This window comes from Nanorana parkeri, unplaced genomic scaffold, assembly GCF_000935625.1.
Source record: "Nanorana parkeri isolate BGI_ZX_2015 unplaced genomic scaffold, ASM93562v1 scaffold152, whole genome shotgun sequence".
Taxonomy (NCBI): Eukaryota; Metazoa; Chordata; class Amphibia; order Anura; family Dicroglossidae; genus Nanorana; species Nanorana parkeri.
This window is the reverse complement of record NW_017306420.1, coordinates 1616293-1634091: the sequence shown is the minus strand read 5'-3', so window position 1 is coordinate 1634091 and position 17799 is coordinate 1616293. Positions and strand designations below refer to the sequence as shown.

The 17799-nt window shown below is 39.6% G+C and overlaps 1 protein-coding gene across 1 annotated transcript in view; it reads left to right on the top strand.

The window, feature by feature from the left end:
* The window catches only part of WSCD2 (WSC domain containing 2), a 202964-nt gene that overhangs the window by 40476 nt on the left and 144689 nt on the right, over positions 1-17799 (top strand). The window lies entirely within an intron of this gene.

Below are 17799 nucleotides of genomic sequence, written 5' to 3'. Positions count from 1 at the left end.
ATAGAGAGGTAGCTAGGAGAGAGATTTGGAGATTGAAGATTTGTCCTCTCTTCCTGCCTGGTGGCAATGTTGTCATTGCAACAGGAAGTGAGCAAAACTCTCCCTAAAGGAGACACATATATTAATAAACACCTAACAGAGGTCCTAGCACTTCTCCACCATATCTCAAATTGTACTTTCACTTCAGAACAATAAACTCCTCTAAACTTCGCTCAACTGTTCTTATACTACAAAGAAAATAAATGTTTTCAACTTCTTATTTTTTACTATTAATACATTATTTGTACTTTATTTTTGGCCCTAATGCCCAACACTGATATCTGCACTGAGAACTCTTGCTAGCAGTGTCTTCATCAAGGTGAATGACTACAGTACTTTCAAGAGCTGTTATGAAGAGTAGTGTGATTCCAGCTCGCTTCTTCCTGTAATTCTGAAGTGTAAGTAGCATCACAGCATGTGTAATTCTTTCTATTAACCTCTTAACATTCACTTTCCCTACAGATGCATTCCTATGATTGCCATTACAGTGAGCTTTCATATGAATGACAATTGGAAAAGAGGAACATTTAGCTAATTAGAGAATTCAGACTTTTTTTTTTTTATCACAGCATATTGCACAAGTCAATGTCTCAACTGGCCTAAGCAGAACTATTCTGATTTTGCTCTGTGCATTTTAAGTATTGCTGTTGCATATTTAGCTTACTTATGTCCCAGAGCAATTCTACAAATTTGCCTACAGTCATATCAAAGCATTTTGCTTCCTTTCTGTGTTGCTCGCCTTGTTTTATAATGTGGAATGAGAAATATAACATGATCCTGCTCCCTTCAAAGGAGGAGAAAATGCAGAATTACTCACATCATAAAAATGCAGAGATGATCAGATGGAAATATCCTGAGCACAAGCTTTGTAGTTCTTTTTATTCTCTCGCATAGATAAGTTATTGCTGAAATAGAGCACAATAATGCCAAGCGGAAGAAAATTACACTTGAATGTGACCCTCCCAGGAGATGACAAATATGAAAGTAGGATAATTCATACTTGGAATATTGGCTGCAGATTTCACATATAATTCACATTTTTTGACTTGTATGTTCTTTTTATATGCTACATATGTTCTTTTTATATGCTACATCTTCTCAGAGTTAAACAGCTACTACAAAAAAACTAAAAGGCCATGCACAGCTCTACTTTGTGGTAGAGTGCCTTTTGATATATGACTGTCAGTCACCAGCTTTTAACATCTGGCGGTGATATCACAAGCCTGCTCATCTACTGCAGTAGCTACTAGAAGGGATAATATTTGTTCTTAAAGGGTAGGTCCACTTTAACACATGTGGGAAAATGAACTTAAAAATTAACCGATTTTGTGGAAGAAGATTTTTCCAATGGACTAAGGGGGGATTGGTTATGGACCTGCTTCACCGCACATGCACAATTGCCAAAGACATTTCTGGACCTGATCAGTGGCTCTTTCGTGGGTGCACTCAGCCGGCGCCCCCTCCATGCCCACACAAAAGTGATGCGCGAGTCCAGATTTCTGACAGATCCAGGATTCTACTAAAACGTAGGTGGCTGCGGCCCAGTTCCTAACAGGGTACGGACCAGTACCGATCCACAGCCCAGGGGTTGGTGACCCCTGCTGTACTCCGCACTGATTTTAATCTTAAATCATGAAATAATAGTTAATTAATAAATCAAGTAGCCTGTGTGAAGTGGAGGTAAAATTCACATGTAGCTGGGGAAACAGTAAATCTAAATCCTAGACCTAAGAACCTATCAGTAACGTACAAAATAATATTAATGCAGTGCTAGGTTCCTGTCATATATAATGGAATGTGCATGGATCACATAACATTTCCAGTGTGACTAGAACATGCATCAGGAGGAAGTATATGCAAACAGTACTCATACATTTCATGAGCACTTATCAGAATGAAGTATGAAAATGCTCGTTAATACCAGTAGCATGAGGCTAAGCTCCTGAAAATCACTCACTCTACTCCGCTTGTTCTCATGTGCAAATGCGCAGCACTTCACAACTGCCATCAGGACAGTAATGAATGCAAAATTAACTCCGTTCCATTTATTTCAATGAAAGCAGAAAAAAAATTGGATGCATAACCACCATTAGTTTAATAGCCTTTAATCTTAAACCATCTGTCTTTGATTAAGTAGAGAAGACTGCAGGAGCATATGGTGCAAATTATAAATAAATATTAAAATTCTAATGCTTTTTTATTCAATAATACAAACTATAATTTTATCGACATAACCTTTGCAAAGCCATTGAAACAGACCACTTTGTCTGTATATGATACGAGATCGGACAAGAATGTAAAGCTTGTTGCTAAGATCATAGAGAGATTTTGAATCCTAAACCTGAGATTGGATGACTATTTCAATTGTAGGAATGCAGGGAAGACCAGGTTATAGATGAATATTAAAATGAAATCTCAACTAAAAAGGATAGAAGAAACCAGGGTGAATTGGAGTATAGTTGTTAGTTTTTGGTTCCCTCCACTGGTAACTCTTGGTACAGGGGGTTGGCACTGAAAAAATAGGTCAACTGTTACTGATCCCTGATCTCAGTATAACTGTTACCTGACCATAACTCTTAATTCTACCTTTGCCCAAACCTTAAGGTTATCTAAACCTCTAAATTGACCCCTCTAAATTGACCTAGTTTTTCATATTAAGTGCAGCAATGTGTAGTTTTAACATTTTTAGGTGTTTATCGCCTCTCAAAGAGATAACAGCACTCCTCCTGATAATGCCTAGAACTGCTTTTCTCTGCATAAGGATGGCAACATGAGGCATCATCCAGGGTCAGCATCTACTTCCTGGACTGAAATGCTGGCTCAGGGAGGAGGTTGAGGAAACGCATCCTCCTGCCTGCAGCAGACTAATGACATCATCTCAGCCTGGACTGGTGCTCAAGGATACAGAACAGGAATTTATATAGGCATATAGACTTGTAAAGTTATGGAAAGTTCCACTTTTAACTATTTCTGACTCTTAAAAATCAGCCCTTTACCTTACTCTAAAGACTCCCTAAAGAACTCTGTTTTAAAAGTTACCTGGATTTGAATTATTTTGTATAGCACCCAGCTCAGACAGTAATCCTACAACATAATACACTTTTTCTATCAATTTGCAGCATTTTGTAGACACTGTTTGTGGTAAAATGTGATTTCTTATTGCAATGGATTGGCCTTTTTAGCTTTCATTTTATGGCTAACACCTTAAAGGACATTTCCAGGTAACATGTCACAGCAGTTATTGAGCTACTAATATTCATAGAAACATAGAAGACTGATGGCAGAAAGTGGACCATTGAGTCTGCCCTTTGTGCTTTTCTAATCCGACGATGGACCTATGCTTATCCTAAGCATGTTTGAATTGATAAAATACGGCAACTGTGCTAAAACAGAATGTTTGCATGCTCTACCTTATTCTCAGTTCTTTGTAGTCCACTGCTGCAAGATTCCAGAGAGCCCCTTGCAGAGACAGTATACAGTACTTGTGAAAACCTGTAATGTGTTACTTGATCTCTCTCTGCTTTCTGTATCACCATACACATGCCACCTTTTAAGGCAGAATTCGGACATCGGAGCCACTGACTTATGTTTACAGCAGGCTTTTTGTATCTGAGTGACAGCAAGGAGTCTGCAGTGGATGTGTTTGGGAATAGCTTTGTTGCCTAACAAGCAGGGGTTCTCACATCAGAAGAATACTGACAAAAAAGGCATTTGGTGGACTTCACCACAGCAATGTCTAGATAAAAAACCAAAGTACCAAACCGTAAGCAGATGTTTGTACTCAGTATGCATCTCAAAGTTTCATTTATAATTTTGACGTGACTGCCCTTTTAGGTGATCACTTTTAGGTAGCTTTAAGTGCATATGCTTGTTCACTTTAGGCATATTTGATATATTTACTTGGGATTAAGATGAATTATTCTGTCATTAATTTTGACACGTATATGCAAGTATATGCAAACAGTACTCATTGTAAGCATGAGTCTTAGAACTTGGCTTTGGTAATTTTTATAAAACAAGTTATGTGTCCCTTCTTTGCTTATGTTTACAGGCAAAATGTGAACTCAGTTTATGAACAATGCAAACTTTGAAGGCCCATACAGGCCAATGAGAACAAGATAATTGTAATCATAAATACTATTTGTAAGGTTTACATTTTTACTACCCTTCCTTTTTAAGATGAAATTTGCCTGAAAGGTGGAGTCCAGCTTTTAGCACGTAACATGTAAACTTTAATTGACTAATGATTAAATTTGTGTTTTAAAATGTATGACAATACCATTAGGCAGTGAAGAAAATTATTCATGAAATATATTAATATATCTTGCATGTAAGCAGCAACCTGCCTGAAACTGTGTAGCATAATAACTAAACAGTACATGAAAGCAGTTTTAATGCATTCCTCTACCAAAGCCCCTGGGCTGCTCCTTCACAATTTTCTAATAAAGCAGTTTGATGCAAGATGAAAATGTGCGTCCAGAGGGCCTTTGTTCATCAAAGTAAAAAAATGTGACGCTTGAAATTCTGTCCTGCAAGCTCTGCAAGTCTTTATTATTCTTTATCACCAGTAAAGTGATATTGTAACATAGTGCTGTTCTTTGGGGAGAACTTCATCTTGACATGCAGAATAGAAGCAGGAGGCCACAAACATCTAAGAAAGTTATGTGGTAATGAAGAATGATATGCCACAGTGGGGCCTGTAAATCAAATAGCTGATGTTTATTATATAGGTATGACTCATGAAAATGTCTAAACAAAACTCTCTGCTTAAATAATGAGCTCTCTTCATATGCTGCAGCTGTAGGGGAAGCCTGTATTTCACTGATTGCTTTTAAGGTAAATCTGTCGCCCACACAAAGTGAAAGACTTTTTATGTTGTGAATTAATATTACAGTATATCGCCATCTATCTATTAGGACACCAGACAATCCTCACTCTCCTACCCCAATTTCATGGAAGAGCAATACTACTTTTTTTACAGGTATCTCTGAGGGCAAGATATATTGAAGTGATGAACATATCATTGAAAGTGCTTATAAACATGAAGAAATGTAGGATGGTCTTTGTAAAGACACTCAAGGAAGATCTCATGTTAATGCAGAACAACACTTCTAGCCACACTCTAGAAACTGAGAAAGCTGATCTGATAACTTTCCTGTTGCGTGCATGAATTCCATTTTCTATTGACCCTTAGTGCCCAGCGAGTACATACTTCTATTGTTGTCTCTCCATGATGGAAGACTATGGGGTCTATTCACGAAGCTGCCAAAGGATCTAGCCGTAGCTTCGGCCGATCCTTCGGCTAGCTTCGGTTATGGGAGTCCATCGGTTAATTCGAACCGAGAGCCTGCTGTACGGGCTATTCACAATAGCCCGTACTCTCCTGAGCGGCCGGGAGCGGGAGGCTCCCAGAGCGCCCAGGAGAGGTTTTTTTTCCTTTTTTTTTTGACAGCAGCAGAGCCGCCGGACAATAGGAAACTATTGGGCGGAGCTAGCTGTCACTGCTAGCTCCGCACAATCGTTTGCTATTTACTTTTTTAAACTTTTTTCACAGTTTTTCTGTTCTGCTCGGTCCCTCTGAGGGACCGAGCAGAACAGCCGAGCCGAATGCCGCTCGGCGGCATTCGGCTATTCACTCACTGCTGTTTGGGATCTTTAAGAATAGCCTGAACAGCAGTGAGAAGCCTGCCGTGGGTTCGGCTCAGCCGATCCAGATGTTGGATCGGCTGAGTCGAACTCCTTCTGCACTTCGGGTGCAGAGCATGTTCGGCCGACCCGAAGCCACACAAAGCAAGCCGATGTACGGCTGATTTCAGCCGATGTGCGGCTGAAATTAGCCGAACCAGCCTGAAGTGAATAGCCGAACAGTGTTCGGCTCACTTCACTTCAGATCGGTCATTCACTCGGCTGCCCTCTGCAGCTTCGTGAATAGACCCCTATGTATAAAACATTATTAGCCCTCATATCACTATATAAACATTGTTAGGTTCTTCTCTCTATTTCCTCACAATGCTATTGGAAGGGGTTTCAATAAGGTATCCTACCATGAAAGCTGCAGTCCCAAGTGGGGGCACTTTGAGTTAGGGGATTGGAGGTCCAAGGATAAGGGAATAGAGGAGAGGTGCAGTGTCAGGGGAGGCAGGGATGTAAAGGGTGGGGACTATAAGCAAGGGAAGAGGGGAAGCGTGATATGATGGAGGTATGGTGTGGGAGACTGGGCGGGGGTGGGGGGGTAGCTGGCACATCTGTCCCTGCCCAGTACTGCCAGAGGGTGGTACCTGAACTAGATGCTATATGTATTACAGGGAAGCAGGTGTGTTATAGAGTTCAAGTGGAATTTACATTTATGATAAACCAGAGTGTAGTGGTGAAGTGAATCTGGAAGAACCATGAGGTTCTGAATTTTTCTTGTGTGTTTTTGAGGGAGGCAGTTAAATCTTTAATTTGTTGTATTTCTTGAATTTTAGCGAGTGCAGGAGTGGGAGGAAATAATTTTTGTATAGAATCTGTAAGTCCACTGCCATGTCCATGGCAGCATGCAGTATGCAATGTATTCTGATTTTACTCTGCTTTGATGTTCCAGCATACATTATGCAAGTATAGTCCACTGTTATTACCATCAGGTAACCTGCACTTAAAAATGACGAGCAGCCATCACATGGAGAACATGCATGTAGACAGAAAGTGAATGAAACGAGGCTGCAGGAGATCAGAATAATGAAAAGGTTAAAAACAAGTAATGTATTTTGAAAGGGTAGTTAGTTGTATGCATTAAGCAGAGCTTTAGCAAACGAAACACAATTTAGTTACATCTAATTTAATCAGAAAACCCTTATTAGCTATTAAGGGGTAATCTTTAGACAGGAGTATGTTGAGCATGTGGGGCTCATTCCTAGAAGTCTGAGATGTCAAATCCATAAAAAAACGAAATGAAGATCAGACAACACAAAGAAGAGCTTTCTCTATTTCATAACGCCAATAGCATGATTTTATAAATGACTGACAGGTTTAAGAATGAATCACTAGTTGCTCAAGCTCAGCCATATATATCTTTCTACTCTGGGACTAAATTCATGTTATTTGTTTAGCTGCAAATATATAATGTTGATATAGGGCTTGAAAAGATCTAGGCTTTGATCAATTCCTTGGTAACTTGTGAGCTTATCTGTCAGGAATAGTCTTTATTTATGTATTTAGTTGCAAAAGGCAGCCTGTTATCTACATGGGCATTCTATAGCACACCAGGGTGAGAGATTCCACACACAGCACAGACACCCAGTAACCTTCCCTACATTTCTGAAATGAGTACTTGTCTTTTTTCTGTTCTGTTTCAGATGAGGTTTCAGCACAATTGCTTAGCGATTAGCACTTCTGCCTTACAGCACTGGGGGTCCCCAGTTTGAATCCTGGTCAGGGCACTAAATGCAAAGAGTTTGCACCTTCTCTGTGTTTGTTTCTTCTGAGCACTCCAGTTTCCTCCAACACTTCAAAGACATGCTGTTAGGTTAATTAGCTTATGTCCTAATTGGCCTTAGTATGTGTTTCCATGCATGTGAGGTATGGGCCTTAGGTTGTAAGCTCCTTGAGGACAGGGACTGATGTGAATGTGTAAAATGCTGGGTAAATTGTCTGTGTTATATAAGTACCAATAATAAACAAATACAAAATAAAATATATACAGTATGGTGGCGACAAACCATATTATGTGGTTCTACTCTAATTGGAAAGAACCAACAATGGGACACATTAAAAAAGACATAAGCTTACAGCACGCTTACCTGGAAGTTATCCCAGACCTCCCAGTGGTGCTTATACATGATAAAGGCCAGACTTGGCAAAATGCAAATGAAAACTTCTCATGTGTGTAAACCAAATACAGAAATCCTATTAAAACTAAACTTGCCTGTGTAGGAAAAATGATTTGATCCTGCATGGTTTGATTGCTAATATTGCTATTTAATTACGTGTATGCTATTCTGCAATTTCTCACACTGTCTAAGTTGTTTATTAAAGCTGTCTGAAGAAATCTGCAGAGAGCTATATTATTTTGTTCCAAAGGCCACATCCATATCTGTGCTTGTGTTTCTCTGTGAGGCTGTGCAAGAAGTTCCAACATTGACAGGTCAGTGTAGATGGATTTCTACACTGGATAGTCATAGATTGGAGGGCAGCAGCAAAATGGCTGAGCTGAGTGAGACATGGGTACACACAGACAAAAACATACACCTAGTGAGCAGACGCTAGAAGTTGCATGAATGTGCTATCTCTGGGCCAGGATCTTAACCCAGCAGTCCCCACCCAATACAAGCTGCCTGCAGAAAACTACAGGAGGGGGTGTAGACAAGACCAGTGACCCTGCACAAGGAGAGAGAACAGTAGTGAACGTTCTTTATTTCAGGAAGCTCATGCACAAAGGCAAAGTTTATACTGTATTACTGCACAAATCTGGAGGAACTACACAAAGCACAGGAAGATTAAAGTAATAAAACACATGCTTATTTGCTTATTCTGGAGCTTAGCCTAAAAGTCAGCATAGCTTTACCTCCATTCCTTAGCTGTGAATCAGCAGGGAAGGACCTGAAGGAGAACTTTCTCCTTCAGTTCCCTCCTCTGCACAGCAGGCAGTGTGTGGGTGCAATAGCCAGCCTGGTAATTTAAAATAGCCAATAGGAGGCTAGCTATTGCTCCCAGCCACTGCATGCTGTATTTCCATTCAGCTGCCTCAGCAGGCAGCTGTCATTTCTCAGTGAAGTGGAAAGGTGACACTAGGGGTCTGATATACTCCCTAATGTCACCTTAAAGAGAACCTGTCATCTCAAATGTGCTTGTGAGCCCCCCATGTGATAGTAAAAAAAAAATATAAAAATAAAAGTTAAATCTAATTAAAAAAACACCCAAAAAAGTTTAAAGTCCCCCGGCCCCGCAAACGCCCCCATACTAATGGAAACAAAAGCCGGGTGCACCTATGTATGAAAACGACGATTGCGCTACACATGTCTGGTATCGCCGTGTGCGCCTGAGTGAGACCAATCATTTTCTGGCCAATATTCAGGACTAACTCTAAACTGATGATCGGGGTTTTATTTATTTTAAATAAAAGTTTGGTTATTTTATTATATTGGAGTTTTACAATTCATATTTTAAATCCATGAAACATTGAATAATAATGTAAATGTCTAATATAATACATACAATTATTAAAAAATATATTTAAAAAAGGTGGAAAAAGTAGCTTTTGGTTTCGGCCTGACAAATTCTGCTGCAGGATGTGTGTTGTGGTGCCATTCATTTCAGTGGCACCCCAAACGCGCCTCCATGCCCGCAGTGTGATCTCCCGTACTTGAACGCACGGTAGTGCAATGCCGTGCGCTCCAGTGCCGTGCGATTGCAAAAAATGTGCATACTGTTTTTATTTCGGATCCTTCTGACTCTAGGCAGATCCTTCCTTTACGGATGAGCGTCCCGCTCTCTGTGAGAACGCGGCCGTTTCCCATGGCCGCTTTTTCGTTATACGGATTTCATTTGAGCAACCCGTGGGGTTCACGTCCTTCATATGTACCGACCACTCCAGTCTAACATGATTTTTTCTGCATGATTAATACTGTTTCCAGTATATTATGTCTTTGTCTATTTATTTATTTTTGAATGTAGATGGTGGGAATATTAAGTAATTATGATGCCAGGGTGTGGGGGATGTGATATGTTTTAGATCTGTGTGTGTGTATATATAGGTTGTGGTTCTTCATTGTAAAATGTCTACTCTGAGCCTGATGAAGGGGACCCTGCGTGGCCCCGAAAAGCGCTTGACATTTTGAGTGACTATCATCATTACATTAATTTGCACTGACATTTGAGTCGCTGGTGTGCTGGTGACATCTCTATTGATGACAGTACCATGTGCCACTTTAGAATTCCCCGCAACTCCCAGGTTCTTGTTTTTACTATAAAAAGAAAATTCCAAGAATAGTACATTTTAGGAAAAATATTAGCGGGGTGGTGTGGTAAATGTCTCTTGCAATTAACCAACACAAATAAATGAAAATAAGATCTTTCAATTACCTAACCGCCTCCACAACTGTCTAATTTCTGCTGGTGCTGGTATTAAAATGTAGAGGTAAAAATGCTCAATAATTCAAAGCTTGAATTTTCAGGTAGTATAAACCACTGGTAGTCAGTCTATGTCTCCATCATTCATTGAAGGACACACAGCTGGAAAACCATAGATCATGACCAGTTGTGCAAGTAGCACTATAACTTATCAATAATGATTTATGGATCAGCGTTGTGTCCCTCAAGGAGTTCACAGAAAATTACTTTAAGGCGAGTATAAAAATTATTTTTGTTTTTATTATGCAGCCACAACATTGCAATGATCTGACCTGTCTATCTCATATATTAGTTTCACCTTTTAAGTTGCATTAGTGAAATAAATGAACTTTGCACGATATTCTAATTATTTGAGTTTCACCTTTTATATACATACATATAAACATATGCACATATCCAATTACACAATGCTCTATTTTTGACATACATTTCATCTATAGGAAATCTCCTTAATCTTCATTTTCTAGCAAATTATAACAAGATATGGATCTTTTCTCCTACTTTTAACTGCTGTTCTAATCCATGTTATTCAGCCCATTCCATTATATCCAAATATAACTATATACAGTGATTATGAAGAAGTAAGATGAAGGACAGATCCTCAGAGTACACTGTTGTAAGAACTATTCATATTCATTTGTGAAGCACTTCTCTACTTTTAGTGGTGCAATTGAGCTACTTCTACTAATCACCCTGTAGCTCTAACCTCAATACGTAGTTTACAAAAAAAGTGTGATGTTAATACAAGGTTAACAACTTCATTAACATGTGCATTTTACAAAGAAGCAAGTATGTGTCTTTTTGGTCATATAAAATGGAAACAAATTACGTCCAAAAGCACCTTTTTCACAACGTGTTAATGAAATCTTTGGTTTGCAGCACCAGCTGTAATTGTAACCTAGTTGTTCTGATGAAGGGCCTGGTTAATGTAGATAAGCAAATATTTGCACATTTAGGGGGTGATTTACTAACCTAAACACACGCACGCACTAGGTGCGTGTGATTTTTTACACAGCAAAACGTATTTATCAACCAAAAAGTCTCTAAAAGCATATTTCCACTAATGCCATATATGGAAAAATCATGCACATGATGCATATATAATGCTGCTTCACAGTTTAGACAAAAATGGTTAGCTCATGCATTTACATTCCTGCATTCATCAACGCAAGCAACACAATGTAGAGCTAATTTACACACCATCACCTTGCAATTCATGCAGGGCTTTGCACAACACACCTGCTGGGTGTGTACACACTACAAAGGTGTCTAGATTCCACCAATAGATCATGCTGGGAGGGAACACACTACAGAGGTGTATACAGTACTTGTTCATGGCGTGTTTATAAGGTTAGTAAATCAACCCCTTAGTCTCAGATTTTTTTGTTTTGTTAGGGGAGCACATTTCTCTTATTTGTCATAAATAATGCTGCCAAATATCATATATCTTTAAGATCGTAATTGCCCTGGACTATATATAACCACTTGTATTGGTAGCATTTCTTTAAAAATGATTGCCTTCAAAGGATGCGTTTCCATGATGATGCCAGCATCACTGCCTTAGGGCATGAGGCCATGACACCCTTAATTTATACTTTGTCTTTAGTCTTCCAGATTGAATGATGCTGGGTGTCATTCAACCTGGAAGACTAAGCTCATATTGTGGCAATAAAAAGGTGCTTAGGGGAACACCTCTGGATTGTAGCTAAGTATTGCAGCCTAAGCTGTTTTTGATTTTGTTCACTTTTTGGAGGTCCATGATTTCAAGAAACAAAATACCCAGAGACCTACCCACCTGAAGGATTTACCCCCTATTATATGGAAATAGGAAACTGACCTAGACACCCAGATTTATCTGAAATGGGTATGCCTGATCTGACTTGACCATCATCCTCTACTGCAAGTACATTTCAAGGGCATGGATATAAGATTCTGACCCAGTGGTACCAGGCTCCAACCACTGTTCATAAAATATTGTAAATCAGAACCTGGTACCATGCTACATATATTTTAAGTTCCACAACAAGATATACCATTCAAGGTGAATGGCTCACAACAGGCTTTATTGCAAAATCCCTCTGTGCCTCTGTGTCTGTTTGTCTTGTTGCACTTCTCACTGGAGTGAGTCAATATAGTCAATATAGAAAATGAATCCCTGTCCTCGGGGCGGGATTTCCAACAAGGCCACCGAGGGGTGTCGAATCTCCCGATGCCTGGGACATGCAGTTCCTTTGGGCAGGCAGGGCTAAATGTAGCGCAAGAAAGCCACTCGTTCATTTACAAGTGATTTCGCCAAGATCACTTGTAATAAGGCTGCAGTAATAAGGCTGCAGGTCTGTCCTACTAACCTCCTGCCTTGTAGGGAGCTCGGCGGGCGAAAAGCCCGCTGAATGTCCTGATAGCTTGTGTGTTCGCCAAACACACGAACTGCCGATGTTCGAGTCAAACTATTGCTCGACTCGAACATCAAGCCCATCCCTATTCCAGCACAGTGTTGTGCTAGAACTCCTGTATTGGAGATGACAGTTTCAGTAAGGAGCACCTGTCAACTCCAAGTGCTATCACACAGGGGCTTGTTAGTTCCTGTGTGATATCAATTTTTTTCCCGTTAACTTTATTGCTAAGAAAATAATTAAATACAAAATTTAAAAAAATAAGTAAAACATATGAAAAAGTAAAAAATAAGAAAAAAAAGTAAAAAGCAAAAAATTATAAGATAAAGAAGTAAAAATAATACGATAAATTATAAAAAATAAAAAAGTAAAAAGATAAATAAAAATGTAAAAAAGTAAAAAAAATAGATACAAATGAAAAAAGTAAACTAACCCTGCCCCCCCCGCCATCTGGTTGCCATTCTCCATTGGAGGCGGGGGGGTTGGCGGTGAGGGGGCGCATTGAAGATTCTAGCCTTGGGACAGCAGAGAGAGGCTGCCTGTCCTATTTTTTCTTGTTTATATGTCAGAGGTGACCTCTGATACTTTTTTAATAAACCAAAAATTTTGCTGCAGGCGGAAGTGCAGTTATTAATTTACTTTTCTGAGTACATATATCATGGCTGTGTAGCGACCCTTTTGGGATACTATTTGGGTCATAATCTAGGGACCTAGGTAACAATCCCACCACCTATATCCTGTACCGGAATGACTGCCTTATTAAAAAATATAACATCACTTACTGCTAATCTACTCAATGTCATTAGGTTATGTATTACAGCTAACTGGAAGGAAACATCCTCCAATGTCTTTGGCTGACGAAAATCTATGAAACATTAAAATGGATGACCTAATAGCCACCTCAAAAATCAAAAAGAACAATTCAGATTCATGTGGCCTCTGTGGCTTGTCTTCAAGTCATCATCCTTCTACAAAAACCTATGTTTCTCTCAGACCTTAACTACTGACCCACCCAGGAGCCCCCAACAACAAAGTGATGGAGTGAGTTCCCTTTAGAGGTCTGTATAAGGCATTTAAACTCTAGCCTGAGGTTTAATCCTAGTGTATTGAATATGAACTAGAGAATACATACACCTTCTAACATTTCACATACCTATCCTCAGGTGCACTGGAAAATGTGCACTACCTAAACCCTATCATACATTCCCCCCTTTTTTCTCTTTTTACTATTTTTTTCCATTCTAACCCCCCCCCCCTCTTTTTCTTCCCTCCCTTAATACCAACATAACCCCCCCCCCCCTCATCCCGAAACATACATCCCATTAATCTATAAACCAAAATTGTCAATCTTCACACATTAAGATCTCAGCCTGGAGACAACCTTCAGACTTCAGTGGCATCCCCGTTACAGGGGGGTTGGTTGAGGTGCAGATGGTCCATGCTACGGGGTGGGGGGTGTTGTGGAGGGGGTTGGTGCTGCCACATTCCCTCGGATCTCGCTCTGTCCGGCATCCCACCTAGCGCACTGACATCACTGGTTGCTAGGAGCTAGGCAGGATGCTGGTCAGAGTGTCACAGGTTACTAAGAGCTTTTGGCAACCTGGGATGCTCTGAACTAAAAGGGAGTGGCGAGCACACCTGCTTACCCCACCAAACCCAAAGAGATGCTGCCTCAGGCTGCTTTATTAAAGGCATGGCCCTTGTGACATCAAGTCACTGCCTGGGCCTGCACTATATTACAGTGTGACTAAATGTGGAATTACACTGTGCTTACCTAACCCACTTCTCTTATTTGGATTGCAAAAATAATCCAGACAGAGTTTCTCAGGAAATGGTCAGCTAGAACAACATTTTGGTCAGGCCTTAACTCAAGGTGTTTATCTTAAAACTGTAAGACAGTTTTCATTACAATTTGCATTGTTTGGATTTGTGATGCGGTTCTAATAAAGCTTTAAATAAAAAAGCAGACACAATTTGTTCTAACATAGCATACTGTATAAGTACCCTTAAACTTGGGTGTCCAATTGAAGGCTTCAGCGTCTGCCCTGGCCTACTGCCAGCTTTGATTAAGACTTTGTTATCCAAAACCACTTACATCTCTAACAGAAGAAGAGTCTGGGAAGAGAAAAGTCACTAATTAGAGATGAGCCAAGATGTGTGACTGTCCTATAAAATGTAATTGAAAATCAAAGGGAATCTGCAGAATTACTGCTGAGCATGCAATTATCAATGTTAATGGCTCAGTGAAAATCAATTATAGATAAATACAATGTATATTCATAAAACAATGCTGAATTATCACCTTCCCTTCATTAGAATAGAGAACCTTATTATTCACCCTCTTTTCCTTTTTCAGATTTACTGTTTTTTTTTTCTTTTTTAGTAAGAGTTGTATTTTTATTTTTAGAAGAAGAAAGACTTTGATTGGTAACAGCTTATTTTAAAAGGGAGCATTTTCTGTTTAGGTGATAATAATAGCACTATTGTACAAAAACAGTTACTGAAAAGGTCATGTCTTGATTAAAAAAAAACTAGTTACTCATTTAATGCATGATATAAATAATGTGTATAAAAATATGGTAAAGTATGGTATGTATATATCTATGTATAATAACAGATCATAGTGCATGATATGTGAGAAATTGTTTAAAGGAGAATTATGAGGCGAGTGATTTTCACTCAGCCTCATAATCTGAGCCGACCTATGACAATGAAACTGTCACAGGTCGGTTCAGTAGTTCGGGAAGTGAGCGAATACATACCGGCGCTCGCTGTCTTCTCAATCTATCCATGCAGAGAGCCGTGACTGTCACTCATGGCTCCCTGCAGGGATTCCCCCCCTCCCCTGTCCGATCCTCCAGCGCTGACTGGCGGAATGGGAGCTCGCGGTATACTGAGCTTTGGATGACGGGAGGAGGTTAGTTTGTGTCCTCCCGTTACCCTTAGGAGAGCTATGGGGAAAAGCCCTAACCCCATAGTTCTCCTTTAAGGACACTACTGACAGGCCTGTTAGCGTCCTCGGATTTCACTTCAAGAGGAACTGAATTTAAAAAGGAAAGATTGGCTATGTTATAGGGGACATCCATAAATGTTAATCGTGTCCACCCAGTACACTGAAAATGTACCTTTTTGTCTAAATGTTAAAAAAAATGGCAGTGCACTTCATGCTATGTGACGGTGCCAATCATTCCTGTGTCTACAGCCTCATAGCTGTCTATCTGCTGTGTGATATTTAAAGTATTGACCTCTTAAACTTTTTTTAATAATAAATCCAGATCAAATATACATTGCCCAGCAGTGTATTACTTTACATTTTTGAACAAACACTTACAGTCATCATGTTTCTGAACAACTGGCTCCAACTCCTTAAAACTTGTGGGTATCCAGGCTCACAAATGGAAGAATTTGGTCAACCCATATGTAGCTGGGGTGTCTGAGAAACTCAGAAGAGTTTTTAAAAAACATCACATCCCTGTCTGCTTTAAACCCAGCAATACACTGAGGCAACAACTGGTTCACCCAAAAGACCCAACGCCAAAACACAAGATGAACAACATTGTGTATGCAGTTCAGTGCAGTGAGGAGTGCTCAGAATTGTATGTCGGTGAAACCAAACAGCAGCTACACCAGCGTATGGCACAGCATAGAAAAGCAAAACCCTCTGGTCAGGATTCGGCAGTGTACCTACACCTAAAGGAAAAAGGTCACTCTTTTGAAGAAAGGGAGGAGGACTGGTTAGAAAGGGAGGAGGACTGGTTTAAAAGAGGTGTGAAAGAGGCCACTTATGTAAAAATGGAGAAGCCAAGCTTGAATAGAGGTAGGGGTGAGACATTTGTCTGCCACATACAATGCTGTTTTAACACCTCTCTCTGGGTAGGTTATTAACACCTCCTAGCTCCAATTATGCAAATGCAATCAACACCTGGTTGCGACTAACAGATTATGTGGATTGGAGCAACATTCACCATATTTATTCCCAGATAATTTTTAGTACAAGTCATTCTGAATTGAGAAAGCTGGTTGGATGACCAGTGAAACATCTTCAAGAAAAATACAGCAAGTCCAGTTGCCTTGACTTATTTTTTACAGATATAGCTGCTAAGAGAGCACAGGAAATACTTATAGCTAGTATTTTGCCCAATTTTTATTAACAGAGTTTTAAAAATTCTGTTCCTCTAAGCAAAACAGCCTAGTTAGGATACTGTTCCAGCCAGTAACTGGACGAGAAATGAGCTGCAGGAGCAAATTAAAAGGCCATTGTTGTGCTGTTCTTTCCTGTACAGTGATGATAATGTTAGATTGAGTACAATGTTATAGGACACTGGCTCAGAATGTTGACACCCCCCCATCCCAGGACAAGTGTTGGTTTAAAGGGGATTACAGGAGGCTCACATAAAGACATATTTCATATACATATGCTAGATTAATTGAAAGTACATTGCATCATTTGGTTAGATTAAGATATATAACGGGTTGTTCTGTATATACCTGCTAGTATTTGAAATTGAAATTAAGCAAACCAGTAAATCCAAAGACTTAAAATATGTGTTCCTTTCATCCATGATTTGAGAACCACTGTGTGAAAATACAATTAAATGGGCCCTGTTGTATAATAGCAAAGGGGTAACACAGATTAGCCACCATAGAATTGGAAGGCCTTTCTTAACATCATCCGATAGCGTAGCTGTGGACAATAAGGCTTTATTACCTAGCATTATGAATCCACATATGGTATCAGCATAGCAATTTAGATGCCAACCACTGTGAAACAATCTAGCTTTAATAAATGTACTTTCAACACATTTTGGCTTTGTCACTATGGCAAATTAATGAGCCCACTCAACATGTCTTTTGTATCCCATGATAGGTGTACAGCATACATTATAATCCAAAATGTTATCAGTTTTTTTTTAATAGTAAACATTAATAAGAACTAGTCACCAAAAAAAACTTAACAAACATTAATGGGAACTAGTCACCAATGAGAATCTGCACTAAACTGAATTTCCACTCTTCATTTGTTATAATACTGTAGCTGTACCTTTTTGAGGAATTACTTTTCTATTTTAATTTGCTATTGTATTCTCTCCCTATCATAGCTGACGTATCCATCTGGGCATCAAGCTTTAAATAGACACTTTTATCTTGTCCATGTAGGCAAAGGCACTCTTTCGGCCCCCTCCTCTTTCCTAACCTTACAAGTTGTAATACTTCCGGGCTGGTTCAGTATGGATGACAGCTACAGACAAGTGTCGCCTAT